Genomic DNA, 25,902 nt, shown 5'->3' with positions numbered 1-25,902 from the left:
TAATTGTGACACTGTAAGCTTTGTGTTTAATATGTAGATTTGAAATGCGCAATAACCTGATACAGTGCCCTTTGAAAGAAAAAAAAAACTTTTTACTAGCTTGGCAACACTGTTAAAATTGTGGGATTGCATTGTATGTCAGACTATATTTTCCTGCTGATTTTTGCACTGTTCAAAATTTCAGTGTTCTCTGTCTATAATTTAGAAGTTACAAGAGTTACAAGGATAGGTCCAGTCTCTCTCTCTCTATATATATATATATATATATATATATATATATATATATATATATATATATATATATATATATATATATATATATATATATACACGATAAATGAACTCCATGGTTTTGGATAATCACAATAACATTTTAAAACATTTCTGACCAGAACAAAATGAATTATTTAATAACTATACAATTTTTGTTTATTATTATTATTATCTATATGTACTATACGATATGTAATAAAATCGTATAGTTATTAAATAATTCATTTTGTTCTGGTCAGAAATATTTTAAAATGTTATATATATACGAACAGGTCCAATTGAAAAAAACACCATTCTTAGAAGTCAGTTAATAAGGCGTATTTTCTTCTTCTACATTCGACCGGTCCTGGGTTCGATTCCTGGTGGAGACACTTGGTCGAAAAAGTGTAAAATGCTTTTCTGAGTGATGTTCTCCTAGGTCTTTGTCATTCACACCAGGCAAATGCTAAGATGGTACCTAGAATATAGATCCCAGGCTGCTTCATTCCTTCTCCAATTCTTTCTTCCTTCCCTTCCCTGGATAGTGTGATCACTAATGGACGTCATCCCTCATACGTGACTGGCTAACATTTCCATTGAAACTGAAAGCCCAAGAATCTAACTCCTAATCCTAATCCTCTTGCACATTAAAATAAATAGAGGTTGTATAGTACCATTAAGTTTTGTTATTACCAGCATATACATAGATACGGTATATAGATTCAAGTTTTTGTGTAAACATCTAAGTTAATGTTGATATGCAAATATCTTAATGTGAATTACGAACTTGAAAAAGAAATCTAAAGAAGAGAGGGGTTGACGAGGCGGCAGCATACAATATTGAATTTATTTATTTCGCGTTGAACTTACAAATCTTATTGTTCAAATTTGCGATTGCAACAGAACTTAGTATTGTTTTAGAATTCTATACTTTTTTTTTTCCCACCGAACAAACTAGTAGGAAACAAGAATTTGGGTCTGTTCTTCACCTTTTTGTGTGTGTTTTTTTAAAACTTTGTGGGATTTGAGAAAGATATTATTATTAGATTCTGTATTTTGCTTTGATTATTTGTTATTCTTATTCAGTGTTGTTTAATGTTTCACCCGTTAGGTACGAAATTGTTAATATAGGTTATGTATGCTGCTTTACATGCAAACAAACTAATAACTATTTTTTGAAAGAAAAAAAATAACAAAGAACTTTGAAGTTTAAAGGATAAATATATTTTGAACAATAAAATTGTCACTCACGGAACCCTACTTCTGTTGCGTGCACTACTGTCAAATGAAATATTAACCTCGTAATAAACTGCCTGTTTAGTGTTAAAAATAATAATAAAAAGTATAGGCTAATAATCAAGGAAGTATCTATAAAGAATATGTCATCGGATAATGAGAGTGATGAATGTGCTACTTATCTATAGCTTCGCGTTGTCTGTAAGCTGTAGCTACAGTTTTTCCTCATTTAAATTAAAACTGACGTTTTCTAATTCAAGTGCGGCCTCTATTGTTTGTGGATAAAAAATAATAAAAAAAGATCACAAAAAACTACACCGCACTGCTTCCAGCTTCACATCCTAAATGAAAACAAATTGAAGTTACATGAAAAAAGGGGTATTCTACCAATCAAAATCGCGATGCGGAAAAATCTGTGTCTGCTATTTCCCTCTAGAGTGGTTGACTTATTGTTTAGGATCTGGGGAGGGATTGTGCGCAGGTCCAGTAGTATGTAATCTCCCCACTACGATAGGGATGGCGGCACATTGTGATTGGCTCCTTATGTCACGTGATACCAATAATGAGCTCCGATATGTACAAGAACCGAGCTGCTGCGATGGTTTCCACTCTAGTCCGTCCGCTTGACAAGGTTCGGGTTCCATGGGGCTGATTCCAGTAGCTCTCTCAGGTGAGTTCCAGCACGTTAACACAATTTGCATGATTGCTCTTGTCGTGTTGCAATTAAATAGATGCTTTTCTTGTCTGAAATTTTAATGTATTGTTCGAAAATTATTATTATTGTTATTTTGAAATAAATAAAATAGCTAATTTTCGATTCGGAAGCTGAAATAGAAGACATTTGATTTATAATTTGAATGTAAAGGCCATTGTTTCTCAGTACAGTTTGTTTACTGGGTTTGAACAAAGAAACGAGGAAAAATATTGACTGAAAACAATTAAGTTATATTTTCAAGGAAGAATTTTCTGTGATCTTAACAAATTTAATCCGGGAAAATTCTTACAGAATTACTCATGGTTGTAGAAGTTACTAGAAATAACACAAATCGACCGATATTATATAGCCTACATATAAAAATACTGAGAGACATAATATTTGATTCTCGTCCTAAAATAATCAAAGAGAATTTATTTTATACTTTAACAATAATAATCTCTTTCTTATATAACGAAACATATTGCAAATTAAAATTCCTACGGAAATAAACGATTTGTTCATTTTACATGAATGGATTAGAAAGCAGATGAAGCCAATAATACATATAATAATAATAATAATAATAATAATAATAATAATAATAATAATAATAATAATAATAATAATAATAATAATATGGTAAGACAAAAATATCTCTGATCAATTGTATTTGAGAAATGAGGAAATAATGTAAGCCAAAGAGTTATTTTCTGTCATGATAGTATATATTTGACAGAAATGCTTTTCATTATATTCGAAATTTGTTCTAAAATGTTGGAGAAGGACAGCAGTAATTCAATGAGTTACCGAGGTGTCAATAGGTCTAACTGAATAGAAGGATGCATGTCTCAATACCACAATCATGGAATAACTAATTAAATAAATTCTTTAACGTTACGGCTGGAAAGACGGCTGTTAGATGAATGATGTATAGTCACAACATTTGTTTCCACAACTGTTTCCTCTGGTTTTCTAGATCGAAGTTCTCTGGTTCTTAATTCACGTAATCCCTCGATTCTCTTACGACGCTGGGTCAATACTAAACATTCTGGGCCTTATTCAGAGTCTTTTTGACGCGTGATTACTGCCATACTAAAGAGTTCGACTAACATAAGTTTACTGCAGCAGTCATGCCTTTAGTATGATGATAATCATACGTCGAAACCACCCTGCGGTCTGTGTCCAACAGGAAATCAAATTCGTGAGCACGCGCAGCTAAGGCACGCAAGCAAATTATTTAGGTACATGAATTATTATTATTCATTTTTATCATTTTTGTAAGTATGAATATATAAAGTTAACTTTTCATTACTAAAACTGAATGTATCCTGCTTAAACTGAATGGTGTTGTTTCTTAATAAATCAGAAGAATTATTTAGTTGAGTTGGGTCCATTTTACCGGTTTTACTTTGCCTTACTGTTAATCTTTCAGGCGTCAACAGTCTGTAAAGGAACGATCAAAATAATACATGCATGTGATTACAATAATTAATAAAACTATTGTCCATTCCTCTCTAATGATAATAAAGAAGTATGATGTATCAGTCTAGGAGACTTCTTGATAGTTTTAAAATGTATTATTATGGTAAATATCAACAGTATATATATATATATATATATATATATATATATATATATATATATATAACATTGCAAATCACTATGTTTGTGACTCTAAATCTCCTGAACCGACCGACCGATCTCGATCAAATTTGTAACATGGATGAGGCTCGAGACTGGGCTGGTTTTAGGCTATTCACTTTGATGGTAGATCTGAGGGTTTGGGGAGGGGAGGGGGTAAAAGAAAATAAATAAACCTTAATAATTCCTGAACCACTTGACCAATCTTGATCAAATTTACAACATAGATGAGGTTCAGGCCTGGAATTATTTTTATGATTTAAATTTGACGGAGGAAGGTAAGGGAGGAGAAAGAGGGAAAGATATATAACAATCAATTTATATAAAACTGAAAGTGACTATTTTTGTAACTTACTAGCTTTTGAACTATCCAACCGATCTCAATCAAATTTTCAAGATACATGAGATTCGGATATGGAAAAAAAAAATTGTATTTTCACTATAACAGTAGATTCTAGGCGAGAGGAGGGGGACGTATAAATAAAAACTAATAAAACCTAATAACTTTTGAACCACTCAACCAATCTCGATCAAATTTTCAACATTTATGAGGGTTGGGCCTTGGGTGTTTTTTATTGTTTCACTTTGACGAGCCAACCTAGGGGAGTGGGAGGGGAGATATAGGGACTATATAAAAATTAAAATTAAAATGACTGCTTTTGTGACTCCATCACTCTTGAACCACCCAATCGATCTCAATAAAAGTTTCAACATACATGAGTTTAGGGACAGGGATTACTTTAGGCTATTCACTTTGACGATGCAACGTAGGGGAGGAGGAAAGAAATTTTAAAATGATCAAAAATGACAAATATTAGTGTTGAATCCATAGTTTCGGGGTCAATGAGAGAAAGAGTGACACTTCTGATGCTGTTTTAAACCAAGTTCAGCCCTGATAGTTGGGGAGGGTAGAACGTAGGGGAGGGGGATAAACATTTAAAAATGATCGAAAATGACTAATATTAGTGTCGAATTCACAGTTTTAGGAGTATCTGAGATTAACAGTGACAATTTTGGTGCCGTGTGCCGCAGCACAGAGGAGGGGGAGCTATATACACCGTAGGGGAAGGGGAGAGAGAGAGAAATTTTAAAATGATCAAAAATGACCGGTATTAGTGTTTAATCCATAGTTTTCGGAGTCGACGAAAGAAACAGTGACACTTTTGATGCTGTTTCAACACAAGTTCAGCCCTGATAGTTGGGGAGGTTACAACGTAGGGGAGGGGGATAAACTTTTAAAAATGAACGAAAATGGCTAACGTTAGTGTCGAATCCATAGTTTTAGGAGTATCTGAGATTAACAGTGACAATTCTGATGCCGTGTGCCGCAGTACGGAGGAGGGGGTGCTATATATTATAATAATCGAAAAAGACCAATATTAGTGTCTAATCCATAGTTTCCGGGATCATTCAGATGAACAGTGACATTTCCGATCCGGTTTAAATTCAAAATCAGTCCCGCCACTTGGGGGAGGGAGAGAAAGATATATATAAAAAATGATCGAAAGTGGCTGGTATCACTGTCGAATTTATAGTTTTCTGGGTCCCTTAGATGAACAGTGATACTTTCGATCCCGTTTAAATTCAAATTCAACCCCGCAACTTGGGGAAAGGGGAGGAAGAAATATTTTAAAATGATCGAAAATTACCGATATTAGTGCTGAATTCACATTTTTGGGGGGTATCTGAGATGAAGAGTGACACTTCCGATCCCGTTTAAAACCAAATTCAGCCCCGCAACTTAGGAGAGGGGAGATAAACGAAAACAGCATACTTCACGGGTAAAATTGAACTTGAAAACACATTGGCTTTTACTTTTCATTGAAAAAATTCTATTTTGTAACTTCTACTATGTCAGAAAGGAAAAAAAAATATGTAACGCTTAAGAACAAAAATACGTCTCCAACCCCTATGTGTGTAATACATTTGTATTCTGACGCAAAATACGATGCTATGCTAAAGAAATAAATGGAAATATGATACTTAGTACAATGGAAACGAGAGAGAGAGAGACAGAAAATGTATTGGATGTTCGTTGTTAACTAAAAATAAAGACTTTGTTAAAATTTGAGTGAAGAGAAAAATTTATATTTTTATTATTTTTATTTAAAAGTCATTTACATCAAATACAATCAACGAGCATCGATATTTCTAGTTTGAAATCTCACGGTTATGCACTGCAGGCTAAAGGAGATGAGTGATTAATGAAAGAGAATGATTATGAAATAATTAGTGAAATTAAAATGTAGGAGGAAACGTGAGAACTGAAAAAAAACTCACCTACACGATGTTCTCCACCATAAGCCCACATGGCCGAGAATCGAACCAGAGGTGAGCAACTCAAGTTGAAGAAACCACTATTTTGAAACTATGTATTTGCTGCCTATTTCGTTCTTTTACACTCCTCTTGCATGAAAAGTACATTGTGTTTCATCTAGTTGGGACATTAAATGCAAACAAATTAATTATATGCACAAACAATATTTTTGGTTTTAGTTAGTAGCAAATATTCATAAAAGCATGTCTATAATACAGTTCAAAACATGTGATCATTTTAGTACTGACAAAAATTTGAAGTAAACTAAGAAAGTGATTGTACTGATACATATAATGTTTCAACTGAGATTACTTTCTGAACATAAAACAAAACATTTTATTTAAAAATTTATGTTCTTAAAGTAGAGAGTGCAATTTGCTTATTACATGGATTCGAATATAGGCAAGCAAATTGCGCACATGTCAAAGTTGTAATTGCAAATAGTACATATATAACTGTAAGTAGTATCTGTACCAGTCTTAGTAGAACACAAAGAACAATAGATATAATCTGCCAGTTAACAGTTATTTTTTTACATATGATTCTAGCTGAACCTGCGATATGTGCAACCCACCGCGTAGTGCTGTCTCGCTGGCTGTCTATATGAACGGCGTTTGCATCCTTCCTGCGTGTTATCCCATCTTCGAGCATTGAGATAAATCTGCGTCTCCTTCGCATACGGGGAACATATGCACCCAAAGCAAAAACACGTATTTTCTGTTTTCGTAACACATTGTGAGAATGTTGTACATTGGTCCATTTTCGGATGTTCTGCTCCCTTCTCATGGGTGCATTCTACCTCATTGATTTGCGTCGACTATGGGTAGTATTTCGTACATTTAAACTTTTCCGATATCTCTTCTCGTTCTCGCTATATTCCACATAATCTCATTTTGACCCCATTTTTATGCCCCTATTTGACCCTTTCAATGTGCTTGTTGGCCGATATAAAAAATACGTGTCGCTTCTTTTTCGATGTTCTTTATGTCTGTGCAATCTTATCACAATCGGCGTATTACACCTGGGTACCCTGCCTTGGTACAAGGATAATCTCAGTGTGATGTGCTTTACTAAGCAGTCCTTTGCCTTAGGTATTACAAAATCTAATATTTGGAAGTTACTGTGTTATTTACTACCAAATGTTAGATTTTGTAATACATAAGGCGAAGGACTGCTTAGCAAAGGACTTCATACTGAGATTGTCCTTATACTTAGTGTTTCAAGATCACTACCTCATACGCAGTATTGATGATTCAAACTTAAGTATACGATCGTAAAACATTTTCAGCAGTATTTAGAAACGTGTTTTTGGATGACAAGCGGCGAGCTATACTAAGCAAGTGACACAAACTTCAGTACTTATATCTGTATTCAGAAGCGATTTTCGTGGGCCATAGTAGCGTTTATAATTTAAACAAGATGAGAGCTTAATTTTCGCTTGGTACGAGCTCTGAAACGCTTTTAGTAATACTTAATCCCTTTCATTGTGTTTTGTAGTAAGTATATGTTTATATTTTAAAGAGAAATGAGAAGTTTAAAAAAAAAAATAAATCGATAGTTAATAAATTGAAATTTAATGAATTTAGGTGTGTGTACTTCCCAGCTGCAACGTACAGAGCCATAGACTATAAAGGAAGTTACTGAAACAGAAACCTCGAAAGATTTTCATATCATTGTTTCTCCGCGAAATGAAACTTTGGCTGACTGGATCCCTATGCTTTAACTAATATCTATGAGTTGTAGATTTAAGAAAAAGTACTAGTGCCATAATTAGAAATGTCTCGTTTCTATGGAGAGTACGTGCATTACTACTTGCGATTTGTTGAACTTTCTTATAAGAAGCAATATGTAATTAGGTTTGATCGTGTTAGGAAATATTTACTTTTCTTTTCAGCATCAAAGTTGTATAAGATTGGACCTAAAACCTAAAGTACAATCCGAACCGCTCCTTGGCTTTGTATGTGAAATAAGTACCCTCCCCAGGAAGTTAAACCCGAAACCACACGCGTATAATGCACACACGTTACCTACATGGGAACTAAGCAGAACAAAGAAAAAGTAAAATTAAAAGAAATGGGCACTTGAATTTTTCACAGCAAATTAATTTAGGTCAGGCTGTTCTCAAATACATAACGTTTGTTCCGTTGCGGATTGGCTTGTATTAAGGCGGTAATAATAATAATAATAATAATAATAATAATAATAATAATAATAATAATAATAATAATAATAATAATAATAATAATATAAACGAAGAAATTCTTTGGACAACAAACAATTTGGCCATACACATTTATACCAAAGAAAAATACAATATACAAAAAAGATACATATACTTATGAAACACTCAATAAAATCATACAAATCATGCTACAGATATAAATATACAAAGTATGATAAGGAAACAGAGAAGCATGGTACATACATCGATTTAAAAAAATATGCATGTAGTATCTGTTAATACAAATAACAAACGTACTGTTTATACTTTAAAGAGAAATGAGAAGTAATACAAATAACAAACTCATCAGAAAGGAAGAAAAAGAAAGTAGAAAAGAAAAAAAGATTGCGCGAAGATACATAAATGACAATAAAATAATAATAATAAAAAAAATAACGACCATTAAGGATCTTAAGAATTTGCTGACGAACAATAGAAAACTTGGATTGAAATAGATTTAAAGCAGTGTAACATTTATTCACTGTCACTATACAGTTGAGAAGTTTGATGTAATAAGGACGTAAGCGAGTTTACGCCCTTTTTGCATCAAACGCATTTGTGGCTTTTGCCATGCTTGTTTAGCCTCCTGTCAAAATTTCTAATCAATATCGGAATAAAATGCTGCATATTACATTGTTTTATGTAAGAAAGAAGAAAAACACTACTTAAATTTTCAACATCGTTTTTCTCCAAATGCATATTTCAGACTTACGCCCTTATTGGATCAAACTCCTCAGTTATAAATGGTAGATTTAGAGAAAGAATTTATGCAAACAATAGGAATAAAATTCCTAGTTTCACAATAAGATACCCTTATCTAAATAAAACTATGTAGGTAAAATCTTCCATGAAAAATGTTTTAAATATTTCTACCTAAATCTGAAATCATAAAGAAAACGCCTGTTGACAAGATATGATAAGTTCAAATACTTAAAAAATATGTTGGTTAAAGTCATATCACTAATTTTTTTAATTTCCACCTTAGGCATTTCAGGAAATTATTTTGAATTGATTCTTCACGATTTTCAATATATTTACGTTTACAGCTCCAAACAATAATTCCATATTCCAGGTGGGATCATGCATTGCACAAATAAAGAATTTTACAGGTATTAAAAGTATTATTAATATCTTTGCACGAACACTATTAAAATTTCTGCATAATCATTTCACCAAAACTAAGCGTTTCTTACCCTTAGATGTTACAACATGAAGATTTTTATGGAACAATAAAATTTAGTATTCAAGATAACTCCACGATTATTCACGCACTTAACACATTGAATCTCTTGAGAACCGATATTAGATATATTTATTCAAAACGAGATTTTTTTCTTTAATAAGATACCCCTTGTGTCTTTGTAAAATACAAAGTCAAAGAAAGAACTTATTTCGGAAAAGTGTACTACTTTATTAATATTGTTATGTAGAATTACATGATGTTGAGTGGAAACAATCTAGTACAAGATCTTAATACCAACAGCATGCAACAAATATTTACAATTTGCATTCTTTGATACATTATTAACTAGCAGAATACCCGTTCTTCGCACGGGGAGAAAACGTTTTATTTAGACACAAAGGGCAATGGAGGCTGAGTTTGGATTTAAACGGCATCATAAGTGTTACTGTTCGTCTCAGCTACTCCGAAAACTATGTAATCGGCACTAATATCGGCCATTTTCTATATATTTTGTATATATATATATATATATATATATATATATATATATATATGTCTTCTCTTCCCCTCATCTTTCCCAAGTTGCGGGGCTGAATTTGAATTTAAACAGCATAAAAGATGTCATTGTTGATCTCCGTGAAGCCGCAAACTATAGATTCGACACTAATATCGGTCATTTTCGATCATTTTTAAATATCTCCCCACCTCCTCCCTAAGGTGAAAACCTCATCTATGTTGAAAATTTGATAAGATCGGTCGGTTGGTTGAAGAGTTATAAAGTTTTATTTATTTTTATATATCCCTCTCCTTCTCCTCATTTGATTAAGATCGGTCGGTGGTTCAAGCGGTATTAAGTTCCATTTATTTTTATATATTCTCCCCCGCCCCTAAGTTCTACCGTCAAAGTGAAAAGATAAAAACAATGCCAGGCCTGAACCTTATCAATGTTGAAAATTTCATCGACGTCGGTTGGGTGTTTCAAGTGGTACGAAATCACGAACATAGTGACTGTGAATTTTACATATTAGATGAACAAAAGAAACAGTAGTGGATCCAAATTGGAGCTGTGAAGTAATATTGAGGTAATGTTATAAACAGAAGAGATACTACATTTACATCCCCCCCCACCAGAAGAATCCTATTAGATAAATATGAGACAAGTCAACTGATAACACGGGAAATCAGTAAATCATATTTCTGTAGCTTTTTAGTAGTAAATGGTGAGACAACCTTCATAGGCCTTAGAAAATTTAATATAAATCGCATCGCATCAATTTGAGCTCCATTCTAAATTATTATAGGAAGTACATTATATATTAAACTTATTAAATTAGTTACTATTCATTTACCGTATATATATATATATATACAGTGGCGAATCCAAGGGGGGCTATAGGGGCTATAGCCCCCTTGACGCTCAGGTATGCACTGGATAAAATGGGCTCCAATCCTGCTTTACACTGGATAAAACGGCAAATATGATTTAGCCCCTCCCTTGATCATATCCTGGATCCGCCCCTGTATATATATATCTCCAGTGGCGGATCCAGGATATGATCAAGGGAGGGGCTAACTATAGTTCGCAGCTTTATTCAGTGTAAAGCAGGATTGAAGCCCATTTTACCCAGTGCATATCTGAGCGTCAAGGGGAGGGCTACAGCCCCTATAGCCTCCTTAGATCCGCGCCTGTATATATATATGTGTATATATATATGTATGTATATAATGTTTTAATAATAATAATAATAATAATAATAGACTAATAAACTGACCAAACCATACGTCCCTGATAAGACTTAACCCATCGTGCAGTACCGACCTTGGTGTAACAGTTTTTTTTTTAATGTCAACTGGATTATCGAAACTCTTAATTTTGCAATTAATTTCTAGTAACCTGTCTTCAAAGTAAACATAAACAATATTAAAATACACAAAATGATGACCGAGAACATTGATATTCTAACGTACATAATTTGATACTCTCATGTGTTTCTAAGTTTCCTCGTAGCTGGATGGAGGAATGCTCGCGTTTGGTGTGTGAAACCCTGGTTCAATTCCCAGTGGAGCTCACACGGTTTGGAACCCTTATGAAGCTATAAGTCAGTCTGTAAGCTTTAGCTGTTAACTGTATGGTTATATAGCCACAGCGCTGAAGGAGGTATTAGGCCTAAATTTCAAACCATCACCACCAACATGTTTCTGTCTGCAATCATGATACATATCAATTATCAATACATGTGGGTGGTCTAAAGGAAGGCAATGTTAAGACTGACGAGTCTTGAGGAAAATCACATCAGGAAAAATGTAAACTTTATCGCTACAAGCTAAGGGAAGAAATCTTTCCTAATGTATGACGTAACATTTTCCCCTTAGGCTGTAGTGATAAAATTTAAAATTTTGCCGATTTGAATTCCCTTCGGTGATTCAAAAATATTCAAGTGAGTTTTTAATTCATAATCAAAATCAAGCCTAATAACTCTGATTTGATTCAAATATAAAATACTTTGTTGCAGAAAGCATAATTGATATGTTAAAAATGTTAATGCTATGAAATTAGATGTTATCGTTATGCTAAACAAGGAATAATAACAATAACAGTAATAGTAATAGTATACCGCTGCAATTCTTAGAGGCAAGTTATTTGTTTCAGCGCACAAACTTCCAATATCTTCCAAAGTGCACAGATTAAAGACTGACTTCATATTCGTATTTCTAGTGACATTCTAGCCTAAAATGATGTGCCACACTTCTACCTACCTTTCTATTTAAAAGTGACCTCAATCCAATATGGCGGATGCCAACATGGCCTCCACCATGGTCGCCCACGGCAATCATGTTCCTCCTACCCATACACTATTACTATATAATCAAATCACGCCAATCTCTGAACTACACGTCTACAGCACGGCTGTTAAGGGAACTTTTGGACACCTTGTATTTTCAGCAAGGGGTGCAGGATGAAGTATATGACCCGTATGTTTGAGGACTGCACTTTTTATGATGATTTTTGGCTCACTAGTGGACCGAGGCCTAGCTTAGGTTTTAGTACATTTTCTTAGAGAGGAAAGGAAGGCATGAGGGAGTGACCTAAAAATAATCGAAAGTGACCGATATTTACGCCCAATCCATGGTTTTTTGGAGTTACTGAGATTATTAATAACACTTTCGATGTCGTTGAAGTCGAAGTCAGCCCCTTCCATATAAGCTGGGGTGGGAAGAGGATGACATGTAAAAATAGTAGAAAGTGTTCGATACTATCCATGAGATTAGTAATAACACTGTCGATGCCGTTTTCCAAATTCATCCCGAATACATATCCTAAGAAGACAAAGAGGTTCACACAATTTATATAAACACTTTCACCCAGTGCAAAGAACGGGTATTTCAGCTGCCATATATATGTATTAATGAATGTAGTGATGTTTGTTCACGAACTCCTCTAGATCAGTGGACCAATTTTTATGATTTTTGGTACATTACATACTATATCTTTTTTAATCATGTTTCTGTGATTAAAGTGCGTATCCTAAGGGGAAGCTGGGCTTCAAAATGTATGCGTAAAATTAAGTACCTCATGATCCTCTCAACTTAGGAAGATGAGACTTCTTACATAAATCCATCAATTAAAATAATAAGACACGTGATTCAGCATTTACGTTTTGAGGGAGGCAAAGTGGCATCAAATATATATAAATGAATGTAACGATATTTGTCCGTGCGAACTCGTACTAGACAGCTTGACCGACTTTGATGTTTTTGGTACTGTACATGACTGAACTATACATCCACTCGAGCTTTTTATCATGTTTCTTTGATCAAAATGCGTATCCTAAGGAGGAACGGGGCTTCAAAATTTATGCAAAAAAAAGCAATATCTCATAAATCTTTCAACTTAGAAAGATGGAACTTGGTACATAAATTATTTATTTAAAATAAGCACCGCGTTCCAGCGTCTTTGAAAATTCCCGTTTTAATAGGAGCAAGAGGGTATCTTTATGTTAATGTATCGATGTTTGCCCGGGAACTCCTCCCAGTTGCGTCGATTTTGATTATTTGTGGTATACGAGAATACCTTGACCTAACAGGTTTTAGTACATTTTTGGCAAGGGGTGAATTGTAATGGGGTGACATATAAAATATTTGAAAACGATCGATATTTGTGTCTAGTCCATAGTTTTTGGGTTTGCTGAGATTAAGAGCAGCACTCTCAATGCGCATCCCAAGGGGACGAAAGGGTTCACATATTTTACGTAAACTTACTCTCCCCGTGCGAAGAATGGGCATTTCAGCTGATATATATATGAGAGAGTAACGGTGTTTCTTTGCGATCTCCTCCTAAACCGCTGGACTGATTTTGTTTATTTTTAGCACATGAGTTGGCATTGTCACAGTTTCGGTTTCTGTCACATTACTTTGGTCAAAGGGTGTATTATCAGGGGAGTAAACAAGGTTTAGTATTTATGCCAGAAATATATTATCTCAAGAGTCCGTGAAATTAAAAAGACGAAACTCGGTACATAAACTCCTTATTAGAAATAAAGAGACATATGCCCCATCGTTTCTGCAAATTTCCTTTTTAATGGGGGAGGTATGAGGGAGGGTCTATTATCTATATCTATATGTATATAAACAAAAATGAATGTAACGATGTTTGTAGACAAATTCCTCCTAGACCACTGGACCGATTTTGACGATTTCTTGTGCATGAGTTGCCCCTAACGAAGCTGAGGTTTATTTCACATTACTTTGATTAAAAGGCGTATCTTCATGGGGCTAATTAGGCTCAAAATATGTGTCAAAAATGCAGTACCTTACCAGCCCGACAAGTTAGAGAAATGAAACTCGGTACATAAACTCCTTATTAAAAGATAAGAACTCATGTCACAGTGTTTTTGAACATTTCCGTTTTCATGGGGAAGGATACGTTTCATATCTATATTTACCTATTTAAATAAAGATGATGTAACTATGATTGCCCATTAACTCCCTCCCGACTGCAGAACTAATTTTGATTACTTTTGGTAAATTAATTGGCCCTGGCCTAACATAGGTTTTTATTTCATTTTCGGCAAGTACGGTGACGGTGGGTGGGAACAGGATGTCATGTAAAAATAATCGAAAACGACCAATGTTGGTGTTAAATTTTTAGTTTTCTAAGTTATTGAGATTAATAGTGACACTGCTAATGATTTGTAAGTTCAAATCAGTTCCTCATTGGCATGAGTTTCTTTCGTCAAGGAGTTTCTTGAGATAAGAGGCGGAACATAAAATCTCTTTAAAACAATTCCAGTATTTTTCTTCCTGTGCGAGAATTGTCATTTCTCCTAGTGATATTGATGCTAAAGGAGTACTCTTTTTTATTTACTCTTGAACCCTCGAAAAGTCATTACAATACTTGAGAAGGTTCTGCGGTGTCTTTTCTGACCTAGTTTATTTCATTTAGGTGAGAATTGTCGTGATGCAAGGTGAGTTTCTTTTTTGATAAAAACCGACCGTTTCTCTGATTTTTAATGTAGTTGGTCCGAAAGATTTATAAAACATTCAGCAATGATGCATTTACCAGCTAGAAGATAGCCTTGGGATCCCAAGCAACTGAAACCACTACGACAGTATTCCCTCACATGGACTTCTTTGGAAGTAGAGAATCAGGATGCTTCCACTGTTTTGACTAATGTTTTGGTAGTGAAATGTGGTAGTATCCTCATGTTTCAGTTGAATTATTCTTAAAGTTGTCCTATGAAATTTACATTTTAATTTGTTTTTAGTCAAGTGTCAGCAGTCGCGTCATACATCTCGCAAACGATTTCTTCTTGGATGATTCTTCGGTCAAAATGTAAATTATTAGTTTCCTAAAGCGACTAGAACTTTTGCAATACCACTCACCTTTAGTTGGAGTACCATATTGTGAACTTTTCAATAATGATGAGTGTAATAACCACGGATAATCTTCCAGGTTTTTACGAAAGCGTTTAAATTCAGATGTCCATTTGGGGACAGTTAAAAATGATCGAACCAAGTCTTCCGATTTTATATCATTTTGTATTTCTGCTGTGTTCATACCTTTCCTTTCCAAATATTTAATGACAACTCAGTGTTCAATATTTGTATCTTTTTTTTTTTTAAAGCGCGCATTGCAATTGAATGACAACAATTACCAATACCTTTAGTTACTTTTTATTGATTCAAACATTAACGCGAGATTGTCATAACAGAAGTTGGTAGGTGATAATAACGTACACGGTTTGGAATTAATCATTTAGATTTTTTCTAATGGCTCTCATATGTTGCCAGACAGTGTTGGCAACAATTTCATTCTGACTTGAAAATATTCCACTGTTCATGTACCACCCTGGGCAAAAATCTCATTCTATAATATTCCTTTATAGATATGTTCAAGTTCAATGCAATGAGATCAAACTACCCATTAATATTTTTTATGCAACATAGTCTAAATTAAATTAACTAGAATCTATTCGTAATGATTATGCATTGTTCTACCTACTTTGTAAACAGTCCAAGCATACAGTACTCTTGAACAATTTAAAGTACTAGTTGTTTTCAGTTTAATAACTCTTAGAATCTGACTTCTTGACAATAACATGTCAGAAAGTTTCAAGTGATATCAAGATATATTTAGTCTTTCACTATCCAAAGAAGCTGAACTATGTAGTAATCACGTCACAATTTACCATAAAATATACCCGTATTGTTAGAAATAAATCTTTTGTACCAACTCTCCAAATCTCACGTACGTATTAGGGACTAACGTTCCTGTTAGAGATTTATTCCAATTTGCTACTTAAAAAAAAAAAAAAAAAACTTCCATTTTTAGTTTGATCGAGAACTTCAACTGTTAGCTTGTTATAGTTTGACTACATCTAACTCAGGCAATATATAAATAACATTTGTAGCAATACTACCCCCAACTTCACAAACATGAGATTTTCAGAATATTGAGTATTCGTTTGCAGAGCGCAAAGTTTGTTGCTTATTACATTGTGTCCAGCATTCATATTGGCAAATGCTGACAAATTGGATGGATTCACTAACTTTGGTTTGCTTTCTAACAAAAGCGTGGACAGAGTTCCACTTCCTTGAAATCTCTCATCGTTAGCCATTCTGTCCAGTTCCATTTATATCTGGGCGAAGGAAAGGGAACATTTCCCTTTGTTATCTTGTGCATAAGTGTGTGTTGAGTTTGACTTCTAACAAGTTATCCCGCCTAGTTTTCTTGTAAAGAAAAAAATGTATAATGTGTTATTTTCTATATATGTGTGTATGTCTATCTTCCTTAGTATTTTTAAAAACAAGCATTTAGCGTTATGTAAGAAGTTTTATGATTAAGATTGTAACTTTCAATTAGAGTCATTCGTCGTTTCTGACATGTCTTGGTTTTATTCCCTGCACATTTGTTGGTAAAATTATGAAAGAATTTGACTCGTGTCTAACTGAAGTTCAAAAGTGTATGATGTTAGGTTGAAATATTATGAACAAAGTAAAATACTTTCTATAGATTACACATGGTTTAATTCTCAAGCTACGTGTTTGAATTCAATGTTATCATATCACCTATAAACTCATTTACATCGTTTGCCATGCTGTCAGCAGTAGGAAATAGAATAACATAGCTAACTTGATCTACATTTCTTATGTTCCCTTTTGTCATTACTGTGTATATCCTTCGAGTATAGAAAAATGTAGGTTCACATATAGGGCATTCATTTCATTCCATTACGCAATATCATCATTTGTCATTATTTGTATGCTTTTATCATCTTTAGCCTAAAGAGTATACAATCCTTATTTCATTGTTTTTAATTGCTATTTCTCATATTCTAAATTAGAAAAATAGAGCAAACTACTTGATATATAAGTAAGATATTCATTTATTTGTTTTAACGTTGTCGTACGTTCTTTTCAATATGCATGAGACAATATTTGCTAATAGTATATCCAATATTAGGCTTCCTTTCAGAATATATCATCTACTTTTCACTTTAATTATACGTTGTAGTATATGGTAATGCTAAACAGACTAATCAGGACACAGATTTGAAGCTGAAACCATTTGAAGAAAAGACAAAATTGCTAACTAGTTGGCTACCCCGGCTACTCACAAGTCTATATTTTCCTAAGTACTTTTTTCTTTTGATATCTTAAGTGTATCACTGTATGATTTATTCAAAAGCTAAAAGACACGTAAACGTTATTGTGGAAGATATATACATCTATCGTTAGCTGGATATTGTGCTCTATATTTGCAGAGGCGAGTTCATATCTAACTGAGTGCTTATGAATTTGCCCTTAGTCTCAATTGGCAAATATTGTATAAATGTATAATATTATTAGTTTGCATTTGTGAGACCTGGATCTTTTTTAAAAAAATCTAAACAATTTGTCAGAGTTTCTTTCCTATGTATGGACGTACAATCGGTCCCAACTGTAGCTAATCAGTGATACGATTTATTGGTTAATATCAATCTTAAGAATATTAGATTCTTTTCAATTTATATAAAACATACTGAAATTATTCTGATTACAATGGATTGCTTGATACAAGATAATACAGAGCTGTAAAAGCCCTTTCTGAGTTGACTATTGTTCTAAATATCTTCTCTCTGTTTGTATTTGCTTTTGATTTCATTCCCTTTCTGTGAGATAACGTATGAGTATGAAAGTGGTCTTTGTCTTAACCCCTACAGGTCCACAAGAATTGAGGAGCGTTTTTTTAAAACTCGATAGAGCACAAAACATCTTTTTTACAGGAGTTGCATTTTTGTTATTATTGTATATACAAAACTTCAAACGAGTTCTGACAAAACGCTCATAATTTAGTATTCTATACACACTGCACATTTCGAGATTTGCCAATTCTGATTTCAGAGCTCGATTGGTAGCATAAGAAACATACCTATCCCATATATATGAAAACTTGAATATTTGAAAACAAAAAATACGTCTACTTAAAAATTGATTGATTGATTTTTATTTAAGTCCTTTGTCAGCAGCTATATAGAATGATACCTACAATTTAAAGCGGAAACTAAACTACAGGGTGGCCCCAAAGTAGGTATACACCCCCCGTATAACGTTTAAGCTTACAGGTTTATTTGCTTCGGCTGTTCCGAGCTTAAGATATAAGTAAAAAGACATTAAGAACAAATTATTATAATAAAGAAACTAAGTCTACCGAATGGATAACAATAAGAAATGATATAAAAAGCAATGAGTTGATCAGTACGGGACTGTGTACCTACTTTTTGAGCCATCCTGTACTGTAGAGTATTCAATGCTCTGTTGGAAATCAAATACATGAATTTGTCCATCAAAGGCAAGCGAGGTTGTAGGTTTCCTTGTTAGGCAAACTTCATTTCACTAAACTAGAAATAAAAGCAAACACTCATTCATGTACTCCTTCTTAATAACTAGTCACTTGCAACTTTAGATAGTGTTATTAGTATGGCTCGAGAATTATGTATGTGATTTTAAGCTCACCAGTGACGGGAAGAAACGAAACGAATTAATATGAGAAACAGTGTCTTGTTTTCTTTAATCATTTAGTCTCGAACTCAAGGTATTATACTCCTGTTTTCGAATAGCTAAATTGATTAAAATTCTGCGTATAAGTGGTTGCTTTGACTTTAGATTTCCTTTCCAACACCGAGCCTATTTGAGACGTAAATCGATCGTTTAAGGTGTTATCCGAACGACTGTAATGAGTGCAAATTTCAAGATCCCCCCCCCCCCCGAGAATCGAATAATAGCTTCTTGCACCAAACGCGTGCACTAGCAAGCAGACCAACCGGGAAGGCTAACTCTGCATACAGTATTCTGTAAGCAGATTTTCTTTTGTTTCACTAAAGTGAAATTGAGGCTAATTTTATATGTACTTTTTACAGAAACTGACACGAAACATCTTTGTGTATAGACTATATTCATTCAATTGCTCCAAAAGTAAGGATAGAATGCTTCAAATGTCCAGGATTTCAATATTTTATTTCAATACGGTTATTTCTACAAGCAAACGATAAAATGGATCTCACTTTTTCGAGGGAAACTTAATTTACACTAATTTTTGAAAACTTGAGCTAACTCACAAGAAAAGCCAATAAAAGTGAGGGAGCTCCCTCTTCCATCTAATTCGACTGTTTAAAAGCATTTTCTTACACCAAATGAAACAAATGTTTTAAGAAACATGAACCAAAGAAAGCTCTGTTTAGAAACTCTAGAAGTAGAAAAATGTTGTCATTTGTTTTTCAAAATACATCCTCAAAATAAATGAATATAATACTAGTGATTCTGTGCATTGTTGAAGCGAGAGATCCTCCTTCTGAGTAATTTTAACCCCAAATTATAGAGGTAAGTGTCTAATCTCCGAGGAAATACAATGTTCTATACAAATCTGAGTGCGTTTAATAAATATTTAAGAAAATATGTTATATAAAACTGAGAAGAACGCGTTCCCTAATTATTGGCCCATCTCAACTACAAGCAATTGAAACGATTGGAAATTCTCAGAAAAAAATAGACAGTATTCGACAAAATTGTATTTTTTACGAAGGTTATCATAGAGTAACTAATTAAATCTTCGAGAAAAGATTAATTGAATCCTCACATTTGATTGCCTTTAACAGTAAATGTGAGGATTATGTGGAAATCTCAGTAATCACATACATCAAATTGTGTTAAAGCCGAATAATATTTACTAAAATTATCATAGAACATATCTTTTAAAAATTTGTGAAGGAAGAGGAGGTTCACTCTATCGTTACCGATTGATTTTGAATACAAGTAGTGAGACTGATTTTGAAACCTCAAAAAGTATACCCCATATTCCATGAAAATCTAATAGTTTTACGATATATATCATATTTTTATATCTGCGAAGAGGTAGAAATCCATACCACATTTGCCGGTATATTTCATCGCTTATTCTTGACTGGTTTTGATCTCAAGCACAGAAGATTACGGGAAAGAGTCAACGAAAATACACATAATATTGTATTAAAACCGAATGAGTTTTACGTAAGTTATTGTGAAACATAAAAGAAAAAATCTGATGAGGGATATCATTGCTTTATTTTTTACACCAAGATCAAACAGTTCTAACGGAAATGATAGTGGATGTTCTAAAAGATGGTTTGTGTTTGGGAAAGAGTAATCCATCTCACATGAGGGGGCTAAATTCACCACTCATTCTTGGTTGATTTTAATGCCAGTTAGTGGGGACTACGGAAAAGAATCAAAGTAAATGTACATTATATTGTATCAAAATTGAATAAATTTTACAAAATTTATTGTGGAACTCTAAAAGAACTCTGTCGGGGGCTAGAAGGATAAATCCACTATTATCCACTTTTAATCTTTACTGATTTTAACTCCATACAGATGGAATGATTGGGAAACCTTAAAGAAAATGTACGACATATTACTTCAAAATCGAACATTTTTAAAACAAAAAATTATTGAAGATCCTATTTTTCAAATTGAGGAGAGAAGGGGTGAATTCACACTTTCGCTTTGATATAGGTTAACCATAAGCTATGGAGATGTTCCCAATTCCACAGAAAAAATACACATAAAGTTTAGTGATAATTGAAAAACATAATTGGTTTAGATTGGAAAATTGTATTGTGTGAATATGTGTAAATTTGCAACATGGGGCGCATTTTACCCTTTTATACTCAATGGACTGTAACCCCAAACAGGCGCTTTATTTTTGCAAGCAGAAGAAAGGTACACACTAAGTTTAATCAAAATCGGATAAATTTTACGAGAGTTATCGTGGAACAGACGACTGGATAGACGGACAGACATTACAAATGCAAATCGAATCGAATAGTAAAAGTTTTGCAACGCTCGCTTCGATTAGTTTCTGTTAAGGGTAAAACCAAAGAAATCCTATCATTATAGTAAATTGATATCTATGATTGCGTAAATCAAAAATATGCATTTTTTAGTGCTTTGACACAGTGGCGTAACTAAGGGCTTGGGAGCCCTCCGCAGATAGTGTGGAGTGGGGCCTCTTCTCTAAGTCCCACTTCACGATTTGTGGCCCCTTGACGGCTGGAGGCCCCCCGCAATGCGGGGTTTGCGGGGCCTTTATTTACGATCCTGCTTTGACATTAATATGAATAAAATTTGTTTTAAAATCAAGTCATAAATGAGTCTTGTTATACGAAAAGATCATTCTTGCTCCTTTCCACCCTCGGGCTTCTGTTTGTATTCAAACAAATGCAAATATATAGTATCTTCATAGTGTCGCAACAAACATTATCTTAATAGATAAGGTTGAATTTAAACCACCATTGTCAACATCACCATTATAAATATTCTGGTATTGTTGGAAGATCACAAGCCGCAAACTGAGAAACTTGCATGGACCACGGTCTAATGTTAACCTCTTTCTCTTCACGTTCGATTTTTCTCCTTTAATACCGTCGATCAACTGTAGTTTCTTTCACCACTCCTTTTTTTATCCTAAGCGGATAGCATACGCGCCTTTGGCGTCGGAGACCCGGGTTCGATTCCCGGCGGGAGCCCATGTGGTTCGGATTCCATGTTAATCAGTAGGTCCACGTCTCATATAGCCTCGCTGCTGAAAAGGGACGTTAAACTCAAAATCAACTCAACTCAACTCCTTTTTTTTATCGCTCTTGAGCGTCCTTCATGATGCAGTTTCCTCAGCCAGTTTTCCAATCAGTTTCTCTTCCTCTTTTCACCATATCTAAAGTTGTCATTTTCTCCTCCACTATTTCAAACATTTCATAATGAGTTTTTGGTTTGAATATGCTAATTCTTTCCATTCTTCTTCACACCCATATTTTGAAAGCTTCCAGTTAATCCGTTAACATCTTAATGGATAACGGTGACTCTATCTTCCGTCCGTTAACCCACAGATGAATCTTGAAGAAAAATAATTTTTGGATTATTTTTCTTGCAATAGGTAGCTGGAACGATTATCTCTGCTGAGTTTGTTAATGGATTAATGGATTCAATCCATTATTATCTTTACAGTAATGATTACTCTAACGGTGGCTATCCATATCCCATTTTCTACTATTGAAACAAAGGCGTTATGGTAGAATGCTAGAAGTTACACTTCGTGTCATTAGATGGAAGCAAAACATCCAAAAGCGTTTGGCATCTACTGTATGAAATTGAAACTTAGCGTGATTCTTTGTACTGTCTTTAGCAGAGTTTATTTATTTATTTATTTATTTATTTATTTTTGAAGAAAAGTAGAGTTTAACCACGCTAACTTATCCGCTTCTTTCAGAATGGTTACTGGATAGACCAAAATGGCTCGCGATATTTGAGGTCATAGAGATTTTTAAATTTAATTTAAAAGTAAGTATAATATAATACACATCCTTGTCAAAAACCGGACTTCTTGACCTGCAAAAAGTTGTTGGATGTGGCACCGGTACATACGATTTCTTTTAGGAAGCTGCTGCCGGTAATTTTGATTACAAATCTATATATAAAAAAAGTTCAAACTTAATATTATTTGTCATACGACACATCGCAATATCAACGATGCAATTCTGAATTAATTTGAGCACTACATATTCTGATTTAGTTTGTTACGTAGATATCGAATTTGGAATTAAAAAGGAGGGTCTCAGTTGAAAAATCACAGAAGGGGCCCCGTGGGGCCCACACAGGGCCGCACACATTTTGAAAAGCACGGGCATTCGATAGTTCTATTGGTATCTGCAACTTTTGTGTATTTCAAATTTTCAGAAAAACACATTCTAACCAAGATATTTTGCCGTTCCGGAACTTTTCACAGTACTCTCCTTAATAGTTTTCCGGCCCTGTAGGGCCTAATATTCACATCCTACAGCTTTGAGCAGTACATATTCTGATTTAGTTTGCTCCGTAGATACCGAATTTGGAATAAAAATGGGGGCTCTAATTTGAAAAGTCATAGATGGGCCCCGTGGGGCCCACACTGGCCCGCACACATTTTGACGGGCACGAGTTTTCGATAGGTCTCTTCAAATCCTGCAACTTTTGTATCTGTCACATTTTCAGAAAAACGCATTCTATATATACGCAGTAGCGTACGCAGAAATTTATTTCAGGGTGGGTCCAAACTCAAAATGAGGGTATTTTATATTAAAATTCCTAAAATTGCCCCTAAAATTAGGCTAAATTTACATAAAAGTCGAAATTTCGGGGGGGGGGGGGGTCCGGCACCCTGCGTACGTCCCTGCATATACTGTATTACAATAAAATATATATGTAAAGAAGTAAATGTATGTGTATTATTTTGGGTGTTACCGAGATGCTATGATTCGATATAGACACTCGGATAAATAAACACCGGACATTGCTGTTGAATATAATTAATATTAGAGGCCACTGTTGAATGGATACCTCAAACTTTCTTTCTTTCCTTTCTTTTATTTTTCTTTCTTTCTTTCTTTCTTTTTTATGGTTTTGTAAGTATTGTAAAACGTGGAAGTCTTTTAAAAAGTCGAATTCGTCTCTCTCAATATGAAACATACAGCGCAAAAATACAATTCTGATGAATTACACATAGAATACTACTCTATAAATTATACTCTTAGGGGGGGGGGTGAAAAGTGCATGTGCACCCCCCTCATTGTAAATATGCACTACCTAAAGTGAGAAGCTAGCAGTAAGTTTTGCAAAATCAATAGTTTAAGTTAATTTTCTGAAGGTTGAAGGAAAATATAATAATTCATCGAGAGCAGACACTTAGCATTTCCAAAGGAATTCGTCATTCACATCACAGATGCCTAAAGACATAAAAAAAAAAAAAAACTAAAATTTAATTCAAATGTACTGGTAGTTATTGGTGCACTCCCCTCAGAGAATCCTGGATCCGGCTCTGCATAGAGTATTTTCATACTATATTACGGCCCTTTCCACTAATCAAATTGCTAGAGCAAGTGCCTTTGATGCACGAGGTCCTGGGTTCGATTCGCAGTTGGTGAGCCTTAAAATTTGAACGCATTACGGTGGTGTGGATTCCACCTTCCGTAGCCCGACGTCTCACATATCCTCGGTGTTGAAAAGGCACGCTAAATTCGAGCCAATCAATACTATATCATGGTTACGATGGAGTTTTTATTCTGTTCTGCACATATTTAACTGAAGTGTTAAAGTTTTCCATGTTGTCGGGTAGATATTTACTACTTGTTCATAGCAGTGTTCTATAAGTGTTGTACTCCAATTTTCAAGGTGTGCAGTATTTCTTTCTATATAATACTGATTGAGGGTGTGACGTGAATTCTTACTTTCAAGTTCTCAGAAACGATACATTCATCTAATTTCATTACATTCGTTAGACCTTTTTCCAAGATAAAAAAAAAAAAAAAAAAAACGTTCTGATCAGTATCTGAAATACTTACATGCTTTGCACTTTTTTTATATAGTTCCGTAAGAAAAAAAAATATTGCTACAGTCCATTCTCAATCCGCGAGGTTATTTATTAGATTCCGATTTTTACATATTTGTCTATAGGGATAGGTTTGTACAGTATTCATGGTAGCTTTGGATCTATCTGTAACAGAATAAATACACAAGTGTTATTAATATACTGTATTTAGTTCTTTGTACAGTCTTGTTTCATTACTTGAAATACATCTAATCTAATATAAATAAAATAAAGAGTTTGTTTATGTGTGTGTGTGTCTGTCTGTGTCTGTGTGCGGCCTGGGGACCAGACAAGTGGACCGAGAGTTACTGAGAGTATTGGTCACGGGTCTCTTGGTCCGGGCCCCAGACCAAGACGAGCGTTTTTTTATTTTATTTATTATTATTATTATTATTATTATTATTATTATTATTATTATTATTATTATTATTATTATTATTATTTACAAAATTCGAACCAGGGAGGTCTCAGGGCGAGCGTTTACCAGAAGAAGTAGTTGAGTTGATTTTGAGTTTTACGTCCCGTTCAGCAGCGAGGCTATATGAGACGTGGACCTACTGATTAACGTGGAATCCGAACCACATGAACTCCCGCCGGGAATCGAACCCGGGCCTCCCACGCCAAAGGCGCGTACGCTAACCGCTTAGCCACGGAGGAGCTCTACCGGAAGAAGTAAAAGTAGTAGAAAATGACCGATATTAGTGTCGAATTCATAGTTTTCGTGGTCACTGAGATCAATCGCATTAACTTTCAAATTTACATCATTCGGTTGCAGGCCGGGGGTCACCTAAATGAGATACTGAGACATGTAATAATAATAATAATAATAATAATAATAATAATAATAATAATAATAATAATAATAAAACGATATTAATGTCCAATCTATAGTCACTGAGATGAATGGTGAACTCCCACAGGCGTTGACTTACAAATACAGCCC

The 25,902-nt window shown here is 34.2% G+C and overlaps 1 protein-coding gene across 1 annotated transcript in view; it reads left to right on the top strand.

Moving 5' to 3' along the window:
• Positions 1-2,096: 2,096 nt before the first annotated feature.
• LOC145688190 (transcription factor RFX4-like) overlaps positions 2,097-25,902 on the top strand; it is a 390,217-nt gene continuing 366,411 nt past the window's right edge. Inside the window, exon 1 of the mRNA XM_081762061.1 lies at positions 2,097-2,158. The gene's annotated coding sequence lies outside the window, so the exon portion shown is untranslated. The remainder of the gene's footprint in view (positions 2,159-25,902) is intronic.

The sequence above is a fragment of the Thermobia domestica genome, chromosome 6 (assembly GCF_964235325.1).
Source record: "Thermobia domestica chromosome 6, izTheDome1.hap1.1, whole genome shotgun sequence".
Taxonomy (NCBI): domain Eukaryota; kingdom Metazoa; phylum Arthropoda; class Insecta; order Zygentoma; family Lepismatidae; genus Thermobia; species Thermobia domestica.
Note: the sequence above shows the minus strand (reverse complement) of the source record. Positions and strands in the feature narration are given on the sequence as shown.